This window comes from Leucoraja erinacea, chromosome 6 (assembly GCF_028641065.1).
Source record: "Leucoraja erinacea ecotype New England chromosome 6, Leri_hhj_1, whole genome shotgun sequence".
Classification (NCBI taxonomy): domain Eukaryota; kingdom Metazoa; phylum Chordata; class Chondrichthyes; order Rajiformes; family Rajidae; genus Leucoraja; species Leucoraja erinaceus.
The window spans coordinates 18,799,013-18,826,298 of NC_073382.1; positions in this window are offsets into that span (position 1 = coordinate 18,799,013).

Sequence of the window (27,286 nt, forward strand, 5' to 3'; positions counted from 1 at the left end):
ACATTCAAAATTTCCCAAATGCATTAATTCAACCACAACGAATAAAGGATCATTACCACCCACAGCTGCTGCAGATCTAATACCGCCATCATTTACACACCAACACAATTTGCAGTGGTCACACTAACCTTTCCCTACGCACATCCATCTGTAGGATGTGGAGGAAACTGAAACACCATGCAACCAAATCCATCCTCCAAGATAGTATCAGACTAAACTAAACTTCCAAATCACTGCGTGCAATTTGCCTAAAGCCATTTAAAACTTCTTCAGTAAACTTTGTTGTCTGAGTTGACACGATGTCCTGCATGGGTTTTACTCCCTTCAGTATCTCCTGCACATTAGATGTATTGGGTTTTGTAGGCTAATTGACTTGGTATACAGTAATTGTGAATTGTTCCTAGTGTGTGTAGGATAGTGTTAGTGTGTGGGGATTGCTGGTCAGCATTGGCTCGATAGGCCGAAGGCCCTGTTCCATGCTCTACCTCTAAACTAAACTAAACTATTATTTCATATATCCACCCTGGGAAAAAGGTATCTGAATATCTACCCTATCCATGTTTCTTACAATTTTATAAATCTCTACCAGGTTGTTCCTCAGCCTTTGGCACTCCAGAGAAAACCATCAAAATGTGTCCAACCTCTCCTTATAGCTAATGCTCCAGTCCAAGTAACATCCTCTTCTGTGCCTCTGTTCTGTGGAGGATCCTCTTTCATCTGAGTAAGAATGCTGTAGATTCAAGACCCTCCCCAGATAATTCAAAATAAAAATCATGGCTGACCTGGTCAGTTCAGTTTTGATGGTGGGGCAAATTGTTTTACGTTTGTCATTGAATCATAGAACACAAAACAGGTGATTCAATTCACTGATTCCACATAGACCATTATACACACATTCAAAATTTCCTGCATTCCTGTCAACTTCTGATTATACCGATCATTTACACACCAGGGACAATTTGCAGTGGTCAACTAACCTACTTGCACATCTTTCGGATGTAGGTGGAAACTGAAACACCATGCAACCAAATCCAAACTCCCAAGATAAAGATGGAACGCAAGTGATTGGATCTATGAAGCAGCCATGACATCGTGTCACCCACTGCTGCTTTTCAATTTAGTTTAGTTTAGTTTAGTTTATAACTATTGTCACATGTATCAAGGTACAATGAAAAGCTTTAGTCTATGTGCTAACCAGTCAAAGAAAAGACTATACATGAATACAGGACATTTACAGTGCATAAATAAAGGATAAAGGGTACAACATTTAGTGCAGGATAAAGTTTGATAAAGTCCAATTAAAGATGGCTCAAAGGTCTCCAATGAGGTAGATCGGAGGTCAGGATTGCACTCTAGCTTATAAGAGGACCGTTCAGATGTCTAATTACAGCTGAGAAGGAACTAGTTGAATCTGAAGGTATGTGGTTTCAAACTTCTGGTTTAGTTTGGTTAATTTTAGTATTGTCAACTGTACTGAGGTAAGAGGAAAAGCTTTTCTGGTGTTCCAGTCAACGGCAAGACTTACATGATTATAATTAGGCCATCTACAGTGTAGATACAGGATAAAGGGAATAATGTTTAGTGAAGAAAAAGTCCAGTAAAGTCCCGATAAAAGAAAGTCCGAGGGTCCCCAATGAAGTCAGAACCGATTTCTAGTTGGTGATAGGATGGTTCAGTTGTCTGACAGGAAGAAACTATCCCAGAATTTGAATTTCAAATGGAATATTAAAAGGAGACTCATTCTTCCCCCCAAAATCAAATGGCTTTGTTTAAAGAAGCACATGGAATATATCAATGGCATCCTGTCTAATATTTATCCCTATATTAATATGACCAGAAAACAATAGCTGGTCATTATTACATTCTTGCATGTGGAAGCTTGTTGATTATCTGTGATGATAGGCAACAATGATTACACTTCAAAAGTACTTAATTGGCTGTAAACTACTTTGGGTTGGTCAGGAATGGTGCAATGTGAGTGCAAATCTTCCCTTTTTAGCATCAACTAGACTACGTGGGACCCATTGGGTCCCAGTCACATGGGAGGCCTGGTCCCCCACGCAAACCCATTCCCCAACAGAATATTCCACCAGTCACCAGTTCCCCCAATGCAACTCGTTCCCCCAGCGCAATATTCCACCACTCACCCATAGCCCTTAGCTGTGCTGGCGCGGCTCATTTCCCCTCATCCCACAGCACTCCCTCCCCCTCCTCTTCATATGTGGGAGAGGAGGAGTGGAGGAGGAGGAGGAGGGGAGGGGGGGGGAGAGGGGAGGGAGGGAAGGGGGGAGGAGGGGGAGGAGTGGAGGGGGGGAGTGGCAAGGGGGGGGCAAGTGGGGGTAGGGGGTGAGGGGAGAGTGTGTGTGGGTGGTGTGAGTGTAGGAGGGGAGATGGTAGTGTGGAGGGAGGGGGTGAATGGGTGTGGGGGGGGGTGGTTTGTGCAAGGGAGGGGTTGTGGGAGGGGTTTGTGGAGGGGTTGTGGGGGGAGGGGTTGTGGGGGGGAGGGGTGGTGGGGGGAGGGGTTGTGGGGGGAGAGGTTGTGGGGGGGAGGTTGTGGGGGGAGGGGTTGTGTGGGGGGGGGAGAGGGGTGGGGGGGGGGTTGTGGGGGGAGGGTTGTGGGGGGAGGGTTGTGGGGGGGTTGTGCGGGGCAGTTATGGGGGGGGGGTGGGGATAGATAGATAGATAGATAGATAGATAGATAGATAGATAGATAGATAGATAGATAGATAGATAGATAGATAGATAGATAGATAGATAGATAGATAGATAGATAGATAGATAGATAGATAGATAGATAGATAGATAGATAGATAGATAGATAGAAAAAAAAACTGGGTCAAAGATATTTCACTCAGTGCCATGAACTCCATAACCTGTGAATCTGTTATGTGCTCACTCAGTCCACCGGAAGGGACAAATGCAAACTTTAAAGGAGATGTGAGGGCAAATAAAAAAGCATGTGGCATGTTTGCCTTTGTTAACCAAGACATTGAGTACAAGAGTTGAGATGTCAGTTGTTCAATACATTAGTTAGCTCTCATGGAGGATTATGTACAGTTCTAATCACCACGCCACAGGAAAGATGTTCTTAAGTTAAAAAAAGGTGCAGAAAAGATTTATAAGGACATTGCTTATATTGGAGGTCTTGAGTTATAAAGAGAGATTGGGTGGGCTGCATTTGTTTTCCCTGCACTCAGAGGCTGACATGAAGAAGGTATATAAAATTATGAGCAGCAGAGATTGGTATATAACCATAGTCTGTTTCCCATGGTAGGGCTATCTAAGACTAGAGGGCAAGAGTTTACAATGAGAGAGAAGCGATTTAAAGGGGATCTGAGAGGTCATTTTTGTTCTTACGAAGATTAATTGGCATCTGGAAAAAGCTGTCGGAGAAGGCTGTGGATGCATGAAAAGTAGTAGCATTTCAGTGATGTTTGGACAGGTATATGTATACGTGCAGGGAAAAAAATGAATGCAGGAAAGTGGGGAATGAATGCATGCAAGTGTTTTGTGTGCAAGATGCTGCTCGGATAATGCAGCAATCTCTCGATGCTGCCTTGAAGTGCCAGCTTAGATTTTTGTGTTTAAGAGCTTTGAATGGGCTCAAAGCCAATAGTTTTAACAGCTACAGTAAGCCACAACTGAACCACAAGAGTAAAGACTTGGAAATAGGTTGCTCATCCAGCCAGGTGAATGAACATCGAAAGAAAGGAACCCGAATAGATGTTTAATTAAATAAATACAATTATTCCGTGTGCACAGACATAGAAAATTGGAAAAAGAAAATTGTGTTGAACCTATGGACACATTCTAAAATATTTTCGTCACGCACCAAAGGTAAACAAGTAATAATATCCACTCAGCATGAATTAAAGTTTAATAGTGAAGATTATATGGGCCAATCCTACCTCTTTTCCAATTCTAAATTGCACCGTCTCACAAGTAACTGATGGTGTAATTATGTTTCATCATAAGTGAACACAACACCTTCAAAACCAATCAATGTTTTAACATGGTTTGAGAAACTGCGACAATTTTGATGTTTAATCTCAGTTTTAATTGTGCCACATCAAAATAGTGGAAGGATATGTGAAAAAACATTGAAAGGATTCATTGCATCTGACAACATTATCCCTTTCATTGCCTGCTCCATAGTCATTGAAATTCCTGATGAAATAATTTGCATTCCAATTATTATAAGTTTATTATTAAGTGAAATATCTTGTGCTTCACTGTTGCAAAAAACAAAATAGAGGATTCTACCAAGTACCTATCCTAATTTGAGGAAGAACATTCTTGCTATTGAGAGGGTGCAGAGTAAGTTCAGGAGGTTAATTCCCGGGATGGCGGGGCTGTCATTTGATGAAAGAATGGAGCAACTGGGCTTGTATTCACTGGAATTTTGAAGGATGGGAGGGGATCTTATAGAAACATATAAAATTATTAAGAGATTGGACACGCCAGATGCAGGAAATATGTTCCCGATGTTGCTGGAGTCCAGAACCTGGGGGCACAGTTTAAGAATAAGGGGTAGGCCATTTAGAACTGAGATGAGGAAAAACCAGAGAGTTCCACCCAGAGAGTTGTGAATTTGTGGAATTCTCTGCCTCAGAAGGCAGTGGAGGCCAATTCACTGGATGCATTAAAAAAAAGAGTTAGATAGAGCCCTTAGGGCTGACGGAATCATGGGGTATGGGAAGAAGGCAGGAATGGGGTACTGATTGTGGATGATCAGCCACGATCACAATGACTGGCAGTGCTAGCTCAAAGGGCTGAATGGCCTACTCCTGCACCTATGTATCTATGTCTATGTATCTATGTAACTATGTAAATGCCTGACAACATTCCTCCTTTCTTTCTCTGTGTTATGGCAAATTAATTTTCTGTGACATGCCAGATAAAATAGAGAATCCAAAGTAATTAAATTTGTTCAAATGGTTTTAATATTTCATTTAGTTTAATGACACAGATTTATAGTCTGATGTCTGCTTTTGCTGCAGCTATTTTTCAATGTTGTATTTATACAGCCAGCAAATTTTCATTTGAACAGGTGTTCAAGCTTATGGGTGCAATTTTCACAAACAACGATTACGCAGTAGAGAGGAAAATAAAACTAATTTAGTTATGATCACACTTACAGTCAAAGTGTATAATAATTAAGGCAGAGATCTGGGGAAAGGCAAATGGAGATGTTCCACTGCTCTTGATAGTGTAATTTATAAATGCAATAATCATATTTTTCAAATGTGTATTAATGTAACATGGAACTGTTTTGGATAGAACTTGCTTTCAATTATGTCTCCTTTTGTTTTGCTTGTTGTAACTTCTTCAACATGAGTACTTACATTGTCCCTGCATAATGACTTTCTCCAGCAGCTTAATCCTCATCCAGAGATCTGCCTTCCACTGAAGACTCTACAAAGTATTTAACTCCTTCAGTTTATTATGTCTTGACTTTACATTTAAAATCAATGTATTTCCTTATGTCATTTTAAACCATCAAATCGAAACAAATAAAATAGGTGCAGGAAGAGGCCATTTGGCCCTTTGAGTCTGCACTGCCATTGAATAGACAATATACAATATACAATAGGTGCAGGAGTAGGCCATTCGACCCTTCGAGCCAGCACCGCCATTCAATGTGATCATGGCTGATCATCCCCAATCAGTACCCCGTTCCTGCCTTCTCCCCATATCCCCTGACTCCGCTATCTTTAAGAGCCCTGTCTAGCTCTGTCTTGAAAGTATCCAGAGAACCATCCTCACAGACTTCCACAGACTCACAACTCTCTGTGTGAAAAAGTGTTTCTTCGCCTCCGTTCTAAATGGCTTACCCCACAATTCATAAACTGTGGCCCCTGGTTCAGGACTCCCCCAACATCAGGAACATGTTTCCTGCCGCTAGCGATTCCGAACCCTTAATCATCTTATATGTTTCAAAAAGATGCCCTCTCAACCTTCTAAACTCCAGAATATACAAGCCCAGCAGCTCCATTCTCCCAGCATATGACAGTCCCGCCATCCTGGGAATTAATCTTGTAAACCTATGCTGCACTCCTTCAATAGGAAAAATGTCCTTCTTCAAATTAGGGTACCAAAACTGCACACAATAATTCATTGTGATCATGGCTGATCATCCACAATCAGTAACCTGGGCCTGCCTTCTCCCCACATCCCTTGATTCCACTATCCCCTAGAGCTCTATATAACGCTCTTTCAAATTCATCCAGTGAATAGGCCTCCACTGTTTTCTGTGGCAGAGAATTCCACAAATTCACAACTCTGTATGAAAATGTTTTTTTCTCATCTCAGTATTAAATGGCCTCCCCTTTATTCTTAGACTGTGGTGCCTGGTTCTGGACTCTCCCAACATTGGGAACATTTTTCCTGTATCTAGCTTGCCCAGTCCTTTTCTAATTTTATAAGTTTCTATAAGATATCCTCTCATCCTAAATTTCAGTGAATATAAACCCAGTCTTTCAAATCTTTTCTCATATAACAGTCCCTCCATACCCGGGATTAACCTCGTGAACCTACACTGCACAGCCTCAATAGCAAGGATGTCCTTCCTTAAATTAAGAGACCAAAACTGCACACAATACTCCAGATGTGGTCTCACCAGGGCCCTGTACAACTGTAGAAGGACCTCTTTACTCCTATACTCAAATCCTCGGCTTATGAAGACCAACATGACATTAGCTTTCTTCACTGCCTGCTCTACCTGCAAGTTTACTTTAGGTGACTGGTGTACAAGGACACCCAGGTCCCTTTGCACTTGACTTTTTTTCTAATCTGACACCATTGAGATAATAATCTGCCTCTTTGTTCTTACCGCCAAAGTGGATAACCTCACATTTATTTACATTATACTGCATCTGCCATGCATCAGCCCACTTACTCAATCTGTCCAAGTCACCCTGCAACCTCCAAGCATCCTCTTCACAGTTCACACTGCCACCAAGCTTTGTGTCAACTGCAAATGTGCTAGTGTTACTTTTAATCCCATCATCTAAATCATTAATATATATTGTAAATAGTTACGGCCCCAGCATCAAGCCTTGCGGCACTTCACTCGCCACTGCCATTCTAACAGAGACCCATTTATTCCTACTGTTTGTTTCCTGTCTGCCAACCAATTCTCTGTCCATATCAATACCCTACCCCCCATACCATGTGCTCTAATTTTGCCCACTGATTTCCTGTGTGGGACCTTATCAATGGCTTTCTGAAAGTCTAGATACACTACAACCACTGGCTTCATTCATCCATTTTACTTGTCACAAGTAATTCCTCAAAAAAATTCCAGAAGATTATTCATGCAGGATTTACCCTTTATAAATCCATGCTGCTTGGACCAATCCTTTAACTGCTATCCAAATGCGCCGTTATTACTTCTTAAATAATTGACTCCAGCATCTTCCCCACCACCGATGTCAGGCTAACTGGTCTATAACGTGCGCGGACGTGGCGTTGAAGGACGAGAAGCCGAAGCGAAGAAGTAGAAGCCAAATAACCAAACGGAAACTACGCCAAAAAGCCAAATAACCGAAAGCGTACAACGCCGTAAAGACAAATAATCTAACGGACAGAACACCGAAAAGCCATATAACCGAACGGACGCAACGCCGAAAAGCCAAATAACCGAAAGGACGGGACGCTTAAAAGCTAACTAACAGAAAGGGCGGGATGCCTAAAAGCCAACTAATTGAAAGGGCGCAATGCCGAAAAGCCAACTCACTGAACGGATGCAACACCGAAAAGCCAGATAATGGACATGACGTCGCTGGGGAGCTGGACTTGTCAGCAATTGGTTCAGACCCCTGCGTCCATCACATCACTGGCCGGGGGAGCCGGGAGGGTGGGGGTCATTTTCCCACACAAGACCGCCTGGGGCTGGAGGGTGACTGGGCGCTCTGAACCCGAGCACCAACGTGTAAGCTGCCGAAGGAGCGCATCCCTCAGGACAACTCCCACTGGGGATAGCGCTGTCCAGCCATGGGCGCCCTCCGCCTCATCTTCCCCATGTGGCCGCACTGTGATGGGCTGTGGGTCGGCAGTGCACACACACACGGGGCTGGGAGGTCTCGCAATTTTGCGATCTCCCATAGCTGCGGGAACCCCGGACTTTAAACTTTCCCACGCTGGCTGTGGAACTCCCGACCCGACTGAGGATCCCAGGTATGGTACCTGGAGACCCTAGGATGACCCCCAGAGCCGACGGGCTGGATCTTCCAGGAACAACGGAGCTGGAGCTGCCGACTTTGAGGGAACCCCCGTTCGTTACGGAGCTGGAGCTGCCGTCTGTGAGGGAATCCCCGTTCCAGCGCAGGTCCGCAGAAACAGCAGGTACAGCAAGTACAGTACCTGGAAACAAAGGGGAAGCCTCCATTGTGTCCGGAAACGTGGCCGACGGGCAGGACTTCAGGTCAGAATGAAGCGCAGGGGACTTCGGCCCCCTCTCCCTACTATCCTACTGGCCAACGTACAGTCCCTTGAAAACAAAGTGAGGACTTAAGGGCAAGGCTGCTTTATCAAAGGGAGCTGAGGGAATGCTCTGTGTTCTGTTTCACAGAGACATGGCTCACCCCCAGCTCCCCAGACTCAGCGGTCCAGCCTGAAGGGTTCTCCATCCACCATATGGACCGTACCCTGGCATCTGGGAAAGGGAGAGGAGGGGGCGTCTGCCTCATGGTCAACTCTGCGTGGTGTTCAGACGTGGCAGTCCTGTCCAACTCCTGCTCTCCACACCTCGAACATCTGGCGGTGAAGTGCCGTCCCTTCTACCTCCCAAGAGAATTCACCTCCGTTATCCTGACCGCGGTCTACATCCCACCCCAGGCAGACGTCTGTCTGGCACTGGAGGAGCTGCATGCCGTGGTGAACAAACACCAGACGTCTTACCCCGAGGCATTAACCACCATTGCTGGGGACTTCAATAAGGCAAATCTCAAGAAATCACTTCCCAACTTCCACCAACATGTCTCCTGCTGCACCAGAGGACCTAACACCCTCGACCACTGCTACACCACCATCAGAATGCCTATCGTTCTTTCCCTCGCCGCACTCTTCTAAAGTAAGACCAGATCATTCTGTCCGATGATACTGGCTTACTGAAGTCCCGATACGCCCTTGGTAGGCCAGCAAAAAGGCCAAGAGACCTGCCCCCCAGAGGTAGAGGACAGTACAGAGCTGGGCAGCTGTGGCGGGGCCTGAAGAAGAATCACCTCCAGGCAAACCAGGAGGCAGTCTCGTAGTCTGGGCAACATCACTCCCTGACGACTCAATGCGTTTTACGCACTTGACACAGAATACTGCCACAGTCCCGACGGACTTCATAAAGAAATATCAGTGGAGGACAGAGGCCCGTCAGGAAACCTTCAGAGGGTTGAACCAATCAGAAACACCTGGTCCTGAACTTTACCCAGATCCGCACTCTTCTAAAGTCCTAGACCACAGGGCATTTTTGTCCGGACATACAGTGGCCTACATGAAGAGGTCCATATACCCACCTGGTAAAAGGCCATCAAAAATAGGCCAAAAGAGTAACGTCGTGCTCCAAGACTGGAGGCGCTGAGACAGATGGCGATGCAGCTTTGTGGCGGGGCATGAATGCAATCACCTCCTACAAGGCAAAAACTTGGAGGCAGCTCGCTTGTCGGTGAAACATCACTGGATGACTCGCTCAATGCGTTTTACGCACGCTTTGACAGGGAGAATACTGATGTGCTTTCCCCCCCATTACCTCGGCATCAACCCATCCGCTCAATGGCATTTTAGTCTCATCATCAGGAAATCCTTCAGAGGGGTGAACCCCCGAAAAGCACCTGGTCCTGATGGTATACCCGGTTGTGTTCTAAAAATCACCTGTGCGGACCAACTGGCGCTCAGTTTTTACGGACCCATTTTCAAGCCAACCACAGTCAACTTCTGAGGTCTGAGGACCCCACCTGCTTTAAAATGGGCATCAATTATACCGGTGCCCAAGAAGAGTAAGGTGACGTGCCTCAATGACTATCGCACCAGTGGCCCTAACAACCGCAAAACGATGAAGTGCTTTGATAGGAGTGGATCATGACGCACAGCAAATCAATGGGTCGATACCTCGAACAAAAACCTGGGCGTGCCCACTCTGCAGTTCGCTTACCGGTCCACAACACTAACATTATCAAAAAATGCGATCTCGCTGGCCCTCCACTCCGAAGATTACTCCGAGTCACTGGACCACTTGGACAAACTTCTAAAAAGAGCATGACATATGTCAGGCTGTTTATTCATCTATTACAGCTCGGCATTCAACACAATCATCCCCTCCAAACTGGTTACCAAACTCGCAGAACTGGGTCTCTGCGCATCCCTCTGCAACCCTCGACTTCCTCATCCACAGACCACAGTCTGTTCGTATTGGTGGAAATGTGTCAGCCTCGATAACAATCAGCATGGGAGCACCTCAAGGCTGCGTGCTCAGCCCCCTGCTGTACGCATTCTATCCCATGACTGCGTAGCCAACCACAGTGCGAACTCCATCATCAAGTTCGCTGACGACACCACTATTGTGGGGCGTATCACTGATGGGGATGAGTCAGAATATAGAAGGGAGCTCGAGCAACTGTCCATATGGTGCCAGCGCAATAACCTGGCCCTCAACAACAGCAAAACCAAGGAACTGATTGTGGACTTTGGAAGGAGTAGGAGGGGGACCCACAGCCCCATTTATATCAACGGGTCGATGGGTGAAAGGGTCAAGAACTTAAAATTCCTGGGCGTGCACATCTATGAAGATCTTTCCTGGTCCGAGAACACTAACGCGGCATATTACAAATAATAACAAGATGAAGAACTTAAGAACTAGGGAAGAAGATAGAGAACTTAAATAACATGGTTATCAAAAAAGCTCATCAGCGCCTCCAATACTCTACTGAGAAAGACTGAGGAGAGTTCGGCATGTCTCCAAGGATTACTCTCTCTAACTTCTACAGATACACAGTAGAGAGCATGCTGTTGGCTTGCATCACAGCTTGGTTTTGAAACAGCTCTACCCAAGAACGAAGAAATTGCAGAGAGTTGCCTAGCCCTTCACGCAGACTACACTTCCAACCAATAACTCCATCTACACTTTGTTGCCTCGGAAAAACAGCCAACATAATCAAAGGCTTGGCCCATCCTGGCCACATCTTCTTCTCCCTGCTTCTTGTCAGGCAGAAGTTACAGGAAACTTGAAGACGGCAACCTCCAGGTTCAGGAATAGCTACTTCTATTACAGCCTTCATATGGTCCTTCCAACCTGGCTAGGACAAAACTCCCATTCATTCAAACCATTTCTGCTATTTGCACTTTATCAGTTTATTTATTCATGTGTGTATATATTTGTATCATGGTATATGGACACATGTATCTGTTTTGTAGTAAATGCCTACTATTTTCTGTTGTACTTGAGCTTCGCTTGATTGCAAAGTTTTTTATTGTAGCTCAGTACATAGAAACATAGAAATTAGGTGCAGGAGTAGGTCATTTGGCCCTTCGAGCCTGCACCGCCATTCAATATGATCATGGCTGATCATCCAACTCAGTATCCTGTACCTGACTTCTCTCCATACCCCTGATCCCTTCAGCCACAAGGGCCACATCTAACTCCCTCTTAAATATAGCCAATGAACTGGCCTCAACTACCTTCTGTGGCAGAGAATTCCAGAGATTCACCACTCTCTGGGTGAAATTTTTTTTTCTCATCTCGGTCCTAAAAGGAAATTTTAGGACCGAGATGTTTTTCTCATCTCGGTTCTTTCATTTCACTGCACATCTCGTATGTGTATGTGACAAATAAACTTGACTTGACTTGAAAGGATTTCACCCTTATCCTAAAACTGTGACCCTTTGTTCTTGACTTCCCCAACATCGGGAACAATCTTCGTGCATCTAGCCTGTCCAACCCCTTAAGAATTTTGTAAGTTTCTATAAGATCCCCCCTCAATCTTCTAAATTATAGCGAGTACAAGCCATGTCTATCCAGTCTTTCTTCATATGAAAGTCCTGACATCCCAGGAATCAGTCTGGTGAACCTTCTCTGCACTCCCTCTATGGTAAGAATGTATTTTCTCAGATTAGGAGACCAAAACTGTACGTAATACTCCAGGTGTGGTCTCACCAAGACCCTGTACAACTGCAGTAGAACCTCCCTGCTCCTATACTCCATGCAGTCTTTAAATGCCTTCCATTGCATATCCACCGTCAACCTTTTAAGAATCAATTGCCAGTCTATCTTGGCCAATTCACGTTTCATACCCTCAAAGTGACCTTAACAAAGTTACCTTGTACACGTGACAATAATAAACCTAACCTAATCTACAGCTTTCAACAATGATCTGAAATCTCTAATTCCATATATCTCTGTTCCCTAATTCCCTTGTTATTGGCCTAACCATTGTCTTGAAATTGACAACCAATATATCTGTGGCATCCACCATCTGTCTTTGCAGATCTGATTGATGTGATAGAGCCAGGGAATGTTGTTGGCCTTACAAAAAAAAATCTTGCAACAGCTTGTGATAAACAAGAACAAAGGTTGAATGTTGCCTCCCTGTATAACAATCCCCCTGTACAATAACTACATACCCGTTCTTCCCCCGCTCCTGTCTGACAGAAGGCACAGAAGCTTGAAAGTGGTCAACAACAGGCTTCATCTCTTTTGTTATCGAGCTTCTGAATGGTCCTTCCATAAGCTAGATACTGTCCAACTCACCACTACCCCATTGTGGACATTGGTTTTGTGAACTATATTCTGTGTTCTGTATCTTCTCTGTTGCTCAACTATTGTACTTGAGTTTGACTTGATTGTATTTATGCATAGTATATTTAATCTGTTCGGATAGCATGCAAAACAAAGCTTTTCACTGTATCTTGTTACACATGACAATAATAAGCCTAAACCTAAACCTGATTGACTTTGGTTCCTTGGATCTGATCACACAATTTTAATTTTAATTACTTTAACTTCCACCCCGCAAAAACAACAAACATAAGATTCCTAATAATAAAAAAAACAAATGTGTCCACAATTCCTCATGAAAAACAAAATAATGATTATCTGAACTGCAAAAATCAGTTGGATGACCACCATGTTTGATCTTTACCTACACAGCACCACTTGACAATAAAAACAAGTCACTCTCAAGATTCCTCTGTGCTTAATTTTACATCATACGATCAGAGCCAAGACAAGTAATACAGATCTATTTGCAATCAATGATAAAAACAAAATGCTCAAGTAACTCAGCCAGTCAGGTAGCATCTCTGGTGAAAAGGAATAGGTGAAGTTTTGGGTGAGACCCTTCATCAGACAATTAGATTCCATTAGCAATCAGATCATTATCAGTGAACAATCCATTACACCAGCATTTTTGAGAGTTAGATTTAGCTCTTAGGGCTAACGGAATCAAGGGATATAGGGAAAAAGCAGGAACGGGATACTGATTTTGGATGATCAGCCATGAACATATTGAATGGCAATGCTGGCTAGAAGGGCCAAATGGCCTAATCCTGTACCTATTTTCTATGTTTCTAACAATGCATTACAACAAAATGTATTAATAAGTCAATATCAGTCCATTTAGTAGTTATTATTTATGTAGTTTTAGTTAATCAGACATGCCCATTTACTGAATGTGTAGGAAGGAACTGCAGATGCGGGTTTACACCAAAGATAGACACAAAAAGCTGGAGTAATTCAACAGGACAGACAACATCTCTGGATAGAAGCAATGGGTGACGGAAGAAGGGTCTTGACTCAAAATGTCATCCATTCCTTCTATCCAGAGATGCTGTCTGTCTCGCTGAGTTACTTCAGCTTTTTATGCAAATTTACAGAAGCCATTTTGGTAACACAAATTTAATTCTGAATTGGAAGTGAAACTGAGTATCCATACAATTTATTGTTGCAGTGTAATATTGAAATAGTCTGGCACACCACACGTTAGAATTTCAGTTTTAGCTCAGCTGAAAATGCAGCCACATCATTCATGAATTTTCTGACACCTTCCTACTTATTCCTAAAGGTTTCTGAAACCAATTTCAAAGAGTAGGCTTGGATATAATAGCTATCCAATATCTATATCTGATGATCACCTGGTCCTTATATTAGCTGTTGTGCACCAGGTTTTATAGCAGCTCAAACCTTGCAAAATTCCCCACGCTTTCAACAGGTGCCTACAAAACTAGTTCATATCTGTGGAACATTGTAAATGATCCTGTCAACACCGTGTGCTCTTTGGGAGAGCTTTGCAATGGTAATCAATTTCACCAGAAGAAGCTTGTCCTCTGCATATACTTCATCTTGTAAAGTTCCCCAAACATTTCATGTCCTAAAATAATGTAACGAATGGCTCATGACAAAGTTTTCAGTGTTGGCATCAGAGAGATTTTTCTTCCTCCATCTCTTCGAGTCAATGTCCTACTGAACCAATCACCAAAATAGTTTTAAAAAACTTGATGCAGATGTTTATTTTTCATGTGGGTTGGCTTTACAGTGGTGTAGAAGCAGGATTGCAACTCAAGCCTTTCATTTGCATTTTACATTTTCAGGATGGTGGTTAAATTTGTGGTAAACAATCCAGAAACCTTGATTTAAAATTTGAAGGCATGAGTTCAAATCCCACGTTAGTGGCTAAGGAATCTTAATTCTGTTGACAAAATCTGTCTGGATTATAAAGCAAGCATCAGTATAAGTAAAACAAGGAACTGTGGATGCTGGTTTTCACATAAGGACCCAATGCGCTGGAATAACTCAAGAGGTCAGGCAGCATTTCTGGAGAAAATCGATAGGTGACGTTTCAAGTCGGGACCCTTTATCAGACTTCTTCATAAGTACGCATGAATAGAACAAAACCAGAAAATGCTGAACGCACTCAGGCAGCATTTGTGAATGGAGAATAAGTTAACATTTTGATTCTGCAACTCTTGGGAAAGAGTGTAAAACAAGTTTGTTTTCAGTAGCAGAGAAGGTGGAAGAGGGATGAATGGATTAAAGGGAATTTTCTGGTAGGGTGAGTATGAATGGCTTAATAACGATAATTACCTGCACATTAAAACCTCTGAGAACATGTAACATGTTTTAATAGTAAATACATGACCAGCAGACTTTATAAATTGAATAGGAATAGCTGATCCAAAATGATTACAGGCAGAAATATCAGGTCTATACAGTCAAACACAAAAAATGGGCGGCTTATAGTTGGAGAATTCAATATTGAATTTTAAAGGCTATTACTTGCCCAGATGCAAGGTGAGCCGCTGTTCGTCAAACTTTCGTTGGGCGTCATTATAATAGTACAGGAGGCCGCAGATAGGTAGATCAGAGTGGAAAGGGGATGGTGCATTAATGCGGCAAGGACACAATGCATGTACTTTCTCCATTGTAGTTAAAGCCACATGGTAATTGGAAGAAGTACAAGTTAATCATTGCTTCACGTTTAGAGAGGAGGGAAGGCAAGAGGTGATAGGAAAGTTATCACACTTCCTGCAATTGCATGAACATATCAGATTATTTATTTATCTATCCTATTACTAAAACTCTCATCTTGACCACTTCCGATCTGCGTTGTTTTTTAATTTGTGCAAAAATGCACAACACCATACCACCCCCCCCTCCCCACCTCCCCCCCTCCCCTATACCTCCCCTCTCCCATACCCCCCCCCCCCCACCCCGCACAACTCCCCCACAACCCCCCCCCACCCCCCCCCCAAAGTCTCCCCACCCCCCCTCAAACACACTCCCCCCACACCCCCTCTCCCCCACACCCAGGCCCATCTTAACAGCATTATAGGCCCCCGGGCAAAGTAGTGCACTTAGGTGCCTACCTACACATTTCATTTTCGTTCCCGTTTTTTTTTCACATAGCTATAATCTGAATTTGGACACCTCCTCCTGGCTTTCAATTAGTATTCACTAAATTTGTCTCTAATTTCCTGAAGATAGGTTTTCAGAGACTCAAGAAGATTCATGGCAACAAGTATGTTCGCATCCTCTGACTGCAGGACTTGTTTTGCTCACTCTTTCAAGAATGTCATTCCAAAGAATTATGAGAAAGATCGTTTCCAGGTTCTCCATTTTCTCGTTCAATCCCTCTGCCTCTCGCCTCGTGTTCACTTCCTGTTCAGTGTCAGCTGAGACAGAATCCAGTGCATGTGTAATTTTCTCAAAACCCGCATACAGGGCATGATCAGCATCAAAATGTGACGACCATCTCGTGTCAGACAGACGCTTGACCACAACATTCTTTCCTAAAGATGATTCCAGAACATTCCATCGACGTGTAGGAGCAAAGGAAAAGGAATACAGACACTGAGCAAAGTCAAAGAATTTTACAGTCTGTAGACAACAGTCTGCCGCTTTTATTCCCACCAAGTTCAGGCTGTGTCCAAACTCACTAAGTTGATGAATCTGTGCTGGCAATCCAGTAGAGTGTCCAGACATACTTGAGCCATTATTATCCGACTGACCATAGCAGTTTGACAGTGGAATTTTGTTCTCATTAAATAAATCCACAACAGTGTCTGCTAGATTCCTTGCTCCATGAGGAAAAATGGGGATGAACTTAATGAAACGTTCCACAGGCTCACATCCTCGAATGTACCGGACAGTAAATGTCATTTGGTTACACAAAAAGATGCTGGAGAAAATCCAGCTTATGAATAAGCTTGGACTCTTTGGAGCTAAGGAAGAAGGCACAAAGAACAAAATGTCGGGCATTAAACCCTTCTTCACAAATGTTTTGCCGAATACCCTTCCCTTTTCCGAGGAATTCCTATTTCCTTAGCTCCATAGAGATACTTACACATACTTTCACCAGCTTTGTGGTAGCAGAGGTGACCGTGCTACTAAATCAGTGGTGAATGCCAATATCCACTTGTTATCATAAAAATTAACATTAATATTGTTCATTATATTTAGTAAAACACATGCTAAATCCGAGTTTTCCAACAACAAATATTGCTTAGACTCGTTTAGTATTTTAGCACAAATTGAACAGCAATTCGCAAAAATCAATAAATAGATTACAAATGTTTGCCCCTATACTCTTGGGTTCCCCGGGCAGGCCCAGCGTGCCCATATGTAGCGCATGAGATACTTACACCACCTTGCACACTTGTGGTAGCACCCAAACTCCTCCCCCCTCCCCCTAAATCAGTGGGGAATGCCAATATCCACTTGTTATCATAAAACCCCCACACACCCTCTCCCCCCATATTGTTCACACCCCCCCCCACCACTATAATCAATCCGCATTTTCGTCCAACAACCCCCTCCCCCATAGTTTCGTATATGTACCCCACCCCCCTCACCCTGACAGCCCCTCCAAGAATTATGAGAAAGATCTCCACATAGCCCCCTTCACCCCCCCCCTGAGACACCCCCCCCACCCCCACCCACAGCGTGCCCACCAGACCCACACCCCCTTCCCCCACCCACATCCCACAAACCCCCCTTCTCCCTACCCCACCCTCCCCCCCCTCACCCCCTACCCCCACACCCCCCCCCCCCCCACACCCCCCCCCCACAACCCCCCTCCCCACACCCCCCTCCCCCACACCCACCCCCCCCTCCCCCACCCCCCACACCATCCCCCACAACCACCCCCCCCCCCACACACCCCCCTCACCCACACCCCCCCTCCCCCACACCCCCCTCCCCCACACCCCCCATAAAAATTAACATTCACCCTACCCCCCCACCCCCCACACATAGACCCACCTCCCCCACACCCCTACACCCCTCCCCTCCCTCACCCCACACCCCCTCCACCCACACCCCTCCCCCTCCCACACCATACCCCCTCCCCTACCCCCTCAAGCCCCTCTACTCCCTCCCCACACCGCCGTACACCCCTTCCCCCACACACCCCTCCCCCACACACACACCCCCTCCCCCACACCACAACCCCCCCCCCCACACCGGCCCTCCCCACAAATCCCCCCCCCCCCCTCACCCACACCCCTTCTTCCACCCCACACCCCCCCCCTCCCCCACACACCCCCCTCCCCACACAAACTCCCTCTCCCCCACAAAACACCCCTCACACCCCCTACCCCACACACTCCCCCCCCCCACACCGGCCTGCCCCACACGCCCCCTACCCCCCACACACCCCTTCCCCCACACATCCCCCCTCCCCACATACACCCTCCTCCCCCACACCCCCCCCCCCACCCCCCACACCCCCCCCTCCCCCACCAGTCCCCAACAGGCCCCGCCTGAAACCGTCCCCCTTCCCTGGCTGCAGGATGCCTCCCACCTGAAGCCGTCCGCATCCCCCGAGTACAGAACGCTCCCGCTATTGCGTTGGGGGAACAGATGAGTGGTGGAATATTGCATTGGGGAATGGGTTGCGTTGAGGGACTAGGCCTCCCGTATGACTGGGACCCAACGGGTCCCACTTAGTCTAGTTACAGACAATAGACAATAGGTACAGGAGCAGGCCATTTGGCCCTTCGCGCCAGCACCGCCATTCAATGTGATCATGGTTGATCATTCACAATCAGTACCCCGTTGTTAAATAAAATCATCTGCAGCTTGAAATATGTTTGATGGCTAACCTTTCCTAGGTCTGGCCTGAATCATCTATCTGAAAGGTTAACTCAGATTCTCTCTGTTGCTGTCTACTTTGTTGCTGTTTTACAGCATTTTAGACCATTGATTCGCTTTAGGAAAGGATTATATGTCAGCCTTACCTGGTCAGGCTGGATGTCCAAACTAACGCGGCAGACAATAAAACTGCTCTCTGAGTTAAGCAAGTTATCCAGTTCATAGGGCAATTATAGAATGGCCAATTCACCACCACAGTGGGCAAAGTTGCCAATGACCAGGAATGAACTAACAAAATCCATTTTGTCAGTAAAATAAAAGGACAACATTTTCTGGCAACAACAAGAAAGCAGAAAGCAGCAGAATCTCATTCCATTTCCACCCCCTGATATCAGAAAAAACAAAATGGTATGAAACAATTCTAATATTATCAAATAGCAAGGCAAAGCTGCTGCAGGTTCAAACAATAGTTGTGTCAAACTGTGTTTTACAAGACACCGAGGAATAGCATAATATTAGAAGTATCTTCCCAATGTCTGCTAAAGGTTGTAATTGTGCCTTCCTCTACTACCTCCTTTGGAACTCATTCCATCTATCCACCGCCCTTGAAATGTCACCTGTAAATATGTCACCCCCAAACGGTAAACCTATGCCCACTAATTTTAGACTCCCTTAAACTGGGAAAAATATTGTGACAATCTACTGCTTGTGACCTTTATGATATAAAAAACATATATAAAGCTACCCCTCAGTCTCCTACACTCCAGGGAAAACAGAGCCAGCCTACCCAGTTCCCCCTATCTGTTTGACAGCTATGACATTGTCTTTGCCTAAAAGCATTTGATCTATAAACGAGTGCCATAAAGTGGCTCCTCTTATGTTACGAGCTTTATTGTACCTGGTTAAAATTTACGAGTTGTTTTTAAATACAGGAGAGGTGCCGTGCCGGAGGACTGGACGGTGGCAAATGTTGTGCCTTTATTCAAGAAGGGCTGCAGAGAAAATGCTGGGAACTATAGCCCAGTGAGCTTAATGTCTGTAGTTGGAAAGTTCATAGAGGGTATTCTGAGGGATAGGATATACAGGCATTTAGACAGACAAGGTCTGATCAGGGATAGTCAGTATGGTTTTGTACGTGAGAGGATGTGTCTCACAAATCTGATTGTTTTTTGAAGACGTGACCAAAAAGGTCGATGAGGGCAGAGCTGTAGATGTTTTATATATAGACTTCAGTAAAGCATCCAACAAGGTTCCTCATGGTAGAATGTTCTGAAAGGTTAGATAGCATGGGATTGAAGGAGAGATTGCTGAATGGATAGAAAATTGGCTTAAAGGAAGGAAGCAGTGGGTGATGGTGGAAGGTTGCTTCTCGGACTGGACACCTGTGACTAGTGGTGTGCCTCAGGTTTTGGTGCTGGGCCCGCTATTGATTGTCATCTATATCAATGATTTTGATGAGAACATACACAGCAAGATTAGCAAGTTTGCAGATGATACAAAGGTGGGTCATTTTGCAGATAGTGAAGATGGTTGTGAAAAAGTGCTGCAGGATCTTGATCAATTGGCCAAGTGGGCTGACAATAGACAATACAATAGACAATAGACAATAGGTGCAGGAGTAGGCCATTCAGCACTTTGAGTCAGCACCGCCATTCAATGTGATCATGGCTGATCATCCACAATCAGTACCTCGTTCCTGCCTTATCCTCATATCTCCTGACTCCACTATCTTAAAGAGCCCTATCAAGCTCTCTCTTGAAAGTATCCAGAGAACCGGCCTCCACCGCCCTCTGAGAATTCCACACTCACAACTCTCTGTGTGATAAAGTGTTTCCTCATCTCCGTTCTAAATACCTTACCCCTTATTCTTAAACTGTGGCCCCTGGTTCTGAACTCCCCCACCATTGGGAACATTTCCTGCCTCTAGCGTGTCCGAACCCTTAATAATGTTATGTTTCAATAAGATCCCATCTCATCCTTCTAAATTCCATAGTGTACAAGCCCAGCCGCTCCATTCTCTCAGCATATGACAGTCCCGCCATCCTGGGAATTAACCTCGTGAACCTACGGTCCACTCCCTCAATAGCAAGAATGTCCTTCCTCAAAATAGAGGACCAAAACTGCACACAATACTCCAGGTGTGGTCTCACTAGGGCTCTGTAAAACTGCAGAAGGACCTCTTTGCTCCTATACTCCTCTTGTTATGAAGGCCAACATGTAATTCACTTTCTTCACTGCCTGCTGTACCTGTATGCTTACTTTCTCTCTCCCGCCTTTCTTAAAAAGTTTGGATAACATTAGCTACCCTCCAATCCACAGGAACTGATCCTATGGAGAACATGCTTACTTTCATTGACTGATGAACAAGAACCCCCAGATCCCGTTGTACTTCCCCTTTTCCCTACTTGACACCATTTAGATAATAATCAGCCTTCCTGTTTTTGCTAGAAGTTGGGAGGTCATGTTGCAGTTGATAAGACATTGGTGAGGCCACATTTAGAGTATTGTGTTCAGTTCAGGGCACCATGTTATAGGAAAAATGTGGTTAAGCTAGAAAGGGTACAGAGAAGATTTCCGAGGATGTTGCCAGGATTAGAGGGTGTGAGCTATAGGCAGAGGTTGAGGCTGGGACTCTATTTCTTGGAGCACAGGAGAATGAGGGGTGATCTTTTAGAGGTGTATAAGGTCACGAGAGAATAGATCAGGTAGATGCACAAAATCTCTTGCCCAGAGCAGGTAAATCAAAGACAAGAGGGCATAGGTTTAAGGTGAAGGGGAAAAGACAATAGGAATCTGAGGGGTAACATTTTCACAAAAAGGGTGGTGGATGTATGGAACAAGCTGCCAGATGGGGTAGTTGAGGCAGCGACTATCCTAACATTTAAGAAGCAGTTAAAGATGTACATGGATAGGACAGGTTTGGAGGGATATGTACCAAATGCTGGCATGTGGGACTTGTTGGCCGATGTGGGTAAGTTGGGCTGAAGGGCCTGTTTCCACATTGGAGGACATTCAGACTGCTTTACAATGCAATATAACAACTTACTGTCTCTTATAACATCACCTTCTCTTATCTTTACAATTTTTTCCGAATTTCCAATCAACTTTTCTAGTAGGTAAGTCTCTTTGGTTAACTATATTACAAACTTACCCAATTTTCTTATAATTTCAAAAATTCCTGCACCAAGCATTAATGCAATGTCTCAACACTGGATCTGAGGACTGCCCCAATGTCAGCCTTCCACCAACTTCCATCCCCTACCTCGCACTCGGTCTCCATATGAAGCCAGGCTCCCAGTGCTTCAGTGTGCCCCTGACAAGTGCAGGAGTGGTCACGACACAGATACTGAATGGGGTGCCAAGCTTGCTCCAAGTTTAACCCGACACAGGCTCAGGGAAAGGTTTCCATCCTGAGAGCCAGGTGGCCAATGAAGAACCTCCCGGCTCATCAGACTTCACGAGTAGCCCACTGGAACGGCGCAGGGCCAACCAGGATCATTGAGGCTGGAGCAGATGAATAAGGCCCAACACCAATACTGGAAAGTAGGAAGCACACAAGGGAGAGGGGATTTACCCAGATAAATTCAGGCATTAGCACTGACAGCAAAGTGGATGATCTGATCCATCATGTCAAATTAATTGACAGTGCAGGGATTATTATTGAGACATACAGCCAGAAACTGGCCCATCGGCCCACCATGTCCAACCTAACCAACGTCTGAGGTTAGACGATAGCTACGGTCGTTTGTCTGTGCTGAGTCTGTACATTCTCCCCGTGACATGCGTGGGTTTTCTTCAAGATCTTCGGTTTCCTCCCACACTCCAAAGACGTACAGGTTAAATGGCTTGGTATGAATATAAATTGTCCCTAGTGTGTGTAGGATAGTGTTAGTGTGCGGGGATTGCTGGTCGGGTCAGATACTGTAACTACTCCGTAGCTTTCTATGCCTTGACAATTCAAGTGTTCATCCAGATATTTTTTAACTATTGTTTGAATCTTTACTTCCATTACCTTCTTACCTCCAAATTCCAATCACCCTTTGGGTGAAAACAATATGTCTTAGACTCTCTCTAAGCCTTTTACTCTTAAGCTTCCTACATAGCTATCTCTACTATGGAGTGATGTTTATTGGAGTCTTTCAGCAATATTTTACCCATGGACTCCTGAAATGAATATAATGTAGAAATATACAAAGAAATCAATAAAGTCTACTTCAGAAGAAATCCTCATCAATTTGTATAATTTCTGATTGGATGATTTCTGATCAATTCTGTGCAGTTTTGACCATCAATAGCCAAGAGTGAAATTCAAGCCTTTGAGCAATTTCAGCGAAGAGAATGATCTTTTAAATTAGAAGTTAATGAAGAAAGTCTAGAGAAACCTTAGTTTTATTCAGCCTTGAAAGATGGAAACAGAGAGGTGACCTTCCAGAGGTAAATAAATCAGAAAGTAGTACTTCAAAGGTAGATCTGTGGATTCACTGCAGACTAAATATGGAGCATTTGTCAAGGGAGAGAGATTCAAACTCATTAATATAAATTTAAGGCAAACACCACAAAGCTCTTCATATCAAAAGTTATCAGGCACTGAACTAGGTTATTGAGTTGGCAAGCAAAGACACATAATAAAGGTTAATATAAGGGGCCATTGGAAGTGATGGAGGAAAACCACTGTGTCTTTCAGGACTACAGCATTGAAGTCTTCAATGGGCAATCAGAAATGGGCTACGTGTTCGGCTGGCGACCGGAAGGTAGCCGGTTCGAATCCCGCTTGGAGTGCATACTGTCGTTGTGTCCTTGGGCAAGACACGTCACCCACCTTTGCCTGCGTGTAAATGTGTGTGAATGTGTGTGAATGATTGGTGGTGGTCGGAGGGGCCGTAGGCGCAGATTAGCAGCCACGCTTCCGTCAGTCTGCCCCAGGGCAGCTGTGGCTACAGAAGTAGCTCACCACCACCGAGTGTGACTGAGGAGTGAATGAATAATGCGATGTAAAGCGCCTTGAGTATCTAGAAAGGCGCTATATAAATCCCATCCATTATAAGTCTTCGAAAAGGTCTTGATCAATTGTGTTTATCTGGTATGTTAGCGATGTGAAAAATCCGTCACAGGTCTGGCACTGAGGGTATAGGGTGCCAAGGTGGTAGAGCAGGTAGTGCTGCTGCCTAATAGCTCCCGCAACCTAGATTTTACCCTTGTCTTTGGTGCTGTCTGTGAGGAGTTTGCATGGTCTCCCACTGATGACATATATTTGGCTTGGATGCTTTTAGTTTCTCACACAGGTGAAGGTCAAGCAAGGTGGCAGGATAATTGGCTTCAGTAAATTATCCCAGAAGTAGTAAGAGGATCAAAGATGTATGCGAGGGAAAATATATTACAGGAAAATAAGTAGGGCAATAAGATGGATGGGTTTGTTATAGAAAATACATGGAAAATAGGTTCAGGAGGAGGCCATTCGGCCCTTCGAGCCAGCCTAATGTCACCCTATGTGTGCTATAAAGCTCAGGAAACAAGGAGTGACTGTGCAAATTCCAGAGGGGATGGGGTGAGGGTTTTATCACCGATTGGGAACTGCTGATTCAAATATTGTTATGCGAAATGCCATTGACTCAATGGCATAAATGGACTTGGAAATACTTGCGAGGCTTAATGCCAATATGTCCGAGGTCCTCCATGATGGAACGATCATGACTTCATGCAGAAATTAACAGTGATTCAAAGGGAACATAGACAGGAATCTTTCTATGGTGTGAAGTCCCAATTAAGGGGACATCCAGTCAGAGCCAACTCAGAATGCACTTCTTCCGAGGGAAGGGTTGTGGAAATCTTGAACTATCTCACCCTGATCTCGGCCCCACAAAAGTTGTTGAGATTTTAGAATTTAATTGAACATTTCTAGGCAAAAATTGCTAGAATTTGATCAGGCCAGAACATCTGGAGATAAGAAGTAGAAATACAGTCATGTTTAGTTTAGTTTTAGTTTAGTTTTGAGTTGCAGCACAGAAACAGGCCCTTTGGCCCACCAAGTCCGTGCCAACCAGCAATCCCCGCACATTAACACTCACCTACATACACTATTTATACCAAGTCAATTAGCGTCTAAACCTGCCCATCATTGGAGGAAACCAGAACTTCCCTGAGAAAACCCATGCAGGTCATGGGGAGAACGTACAAACTCCGTACAGACAAGCACCCGTAGTCAGGATTGAACCCGAGTTTCTGGTGCTGTAAAGTAGCAACTCTATCGCTGTGCCACTATGCCACCCTGATGTGTGCTATAAAGCTCAGGAAACAAGGAATGACTGTGCAAACTCCAGAGGTGATGGAGTGAGGGATTTATCATCGATTGGGAACTGCTGATTCAAGTATTGTGCCATTTTGGCGGAGGAATTTCCTTGAAGGACCAGCCATTATGCACTGCTGACAGGCAATGAAAAATGCATTTTGTTAGCATGCCAAGGGTAATCAATGCACACATCATATAGAAGGCCCTTGAAGAAAGGCCTTCCCCAGTATTTATAGCCACTATTATCCCTAGTCATAATCACACAGGAACAGTTGAAATAAAAACCTGCCAATCACTCTACAATGGCACCGTGCCAGCCCAGTCATGGTACATTTGGTTCTGCACTCTATTTTGGCTTTAGCACAACCTGTTGTATTTATGTGCAATATGATATGTATGAGTAACATGCATATGTATACAGCTTACCACTGTATCTCGGTACTCCTAACAATAATAAACCGATACATATACCAATACAGTAAACCCTCATTTTAACAGACCCCTTTATAACAGATTTAGGTTATGGCATGGGCTTGGTGGGCCGAATGGCCCATTTCCGTGCTGTATCTCGAAACCAAACTAAAACTAGCTGGCTTGACCACATTCTAGCAATCTTTGCCTAACAATTTTCAATTAAATCCCAAATCTTAACAACTTTTGTAGGGCCTGGAGCAGTGTGAGATAGTTCCAGATTTTCACAAGCCTCAAAGGGAGGGTTGTGGAAGGATGTGCTCACCATCAAGTGACCATTTACACTATTTCTACTCGCATTCCATTTTACTTTCCTCTGATTTCCATCAATAATCCCCATCTACCATTCATTCCAATACTGACGTCAATTTTCAATGGCCAATTAACCTATTATCCCCCACATTTTCAGGAGGTGTGATGAAATCTGAGCACCCAGAGAAAACCTACATAATCAGAGAGTCATCGAGTCATGGAGTGATGCAGTGTGGAACCAAGACCTCTTGGCCCAACTTGCCCACACCGGCCAACATGTCCCAGCTACACAAGTCCTACCAGCCTGCGTTTGGTCTATATCCTTCTAAAACCTGTCCTATCCATGTACCTGTTTAACTGCTCCTTAAATGTTGGGATTGTCCCAGCCTCAACTACCTCCTCTGGCAGCTTGTTCCATATACCCACCACCTTTTGTGTGAAGAAGATACCATAGATTCCTATTAAATCTTTTCCCCTTCACCTTAAACCTATGTCCTCTGGTCCTCAATTCCCCTACTCTGGACAAGAAATGCTCTGCATAGACACAATCTATTCCTCTCATGATTTTATACACCTCTATAAGCTCTATATCTCTAGATTTGATACACGTCACAGAGAGAACGTGCAAACATCACACAGATGAAGCCGGAAGTCGGGATTGAACCCAAGAAGATCTAGCTCTGAGGCAGTAGCACCTACACCATTGTGCCACTCCAGTCATGCACAGGAAGAATCAATTTCCACTATATTGAAAATTGGAATGAAACCGCAACTGCTGGATATCTGAAATAAAAACAGAATATGTTGAAAACACTCAACAAGACTGGTAGTGTCTGAAGCAAGAGTTAACTTTCCAGGTCTGAGACTCTCCATCTGAAATAGAAAAAAGAGAAAATAAACGCTGGAGTAACTTAGTGGGTCAGGCAGCGCCTCTGGAGGTGATGTTGAGGGACTACACCGTTTCTCAGACTGAAGGAATCTGAAGGAGGGTCTCGACCCAAAACATTGCTTATTACTTTTCTCCAGAGATGCTGCCTGACCCGTTGAGTTACTCCAGCATTTTGAGTCTATCTTCAGTGTAAACCATCATCTGCAGTTCCTTCCCGCACAAGAGAGAAAACCAGGTAGTTTTCAGCTGCAGAGAAAATGAGAAAGGGACGGGTGGAATAAAGAGATTATCTTTCATAGGGTGAGACTAAATGAGTTTACATCCCAGCACAGCTATGTATCTTTTGGAATTTTTCAAAGAACATTAAAGTCTATACCGCTGAGATTACTGTTAGATTTAACTGCAGCTGAATCAAATATGTGCATTCAGTTGGGATCTTAACCTTTGTAAATCAGCAACAGTTCTTCCCAAAAACAATCTTCCCAAAGTTCAAATGATATAATGGAACAACTCAAATGGCAACTGTTTTTAGTTGCAGTGTACGATTTACTTTTCCAGCAGCTCATTTCAATCAATTGCAGCTTTCTTCACTTGCAGGAATTTCCTTTTTTTTTTACACATAATAGAAAAGCACAGATCCAAAATAATTGTCATGAAGCCAAGAGGAGTGATTAGAATCTATTTCACTCAATGAATTTTAATGATCTCGACTGTACTGTTTCAGAAGGCACTGATAGCATAATCAGCTGTGACTTTCGAAAGGAAAAAAGCATCGCCATTTAAAGAAAGATAAGATTGCAGGGTTGGGAAGAAG